Consider the following 346-nt stretch of genomic DNA (forward strand, 5'->3'; position numbering starts at 1 on the left):
CGAGAGAGCTCAACGCGCTGCAACTTAAGAAAACACATGCAAATTGAAAAAACACCAGCAAGTTAAGAAAACATCTTCATCAGTTTGACAACACACCGCGCTGCAAATCCTCACAACACATGCAAATGAAGAAACGCGCTGCAAATAGCACGGACCACAATGGAAATGTTTCAAGGGGACCCAAAAAAGGGACGGCCCCGGCTGGGATTTGTTTTTTGGAGTGGCTTTTCTTTTTTTTTTTTTGAGTTTCTGCTAGTGATTCCTTATTTAATTTTTTTTATTGAAGATATAACATTCACAGGGGATACAGTCATAGCAATAAATGACATACACAACCACACAACCA

This window comes from Sinocyclocheilus grahami, unplaced genomic scaffold (genome assembly GCF_001515645.1).
Source record: "Sinocyclocheilus grahami isolate Dianchi unplaced genomic scaffold, SAMN03320097.WGS_v1.1 scaffold104.1, whole genome shotgun sequence".
Lineage (NCBI taxonomy): Eukaryota > Metazoa > Chordata > Actinopteri > Cypriniformes > Cyprinidae > Sinocyclocheilus > Sinocyclocheilus grahami.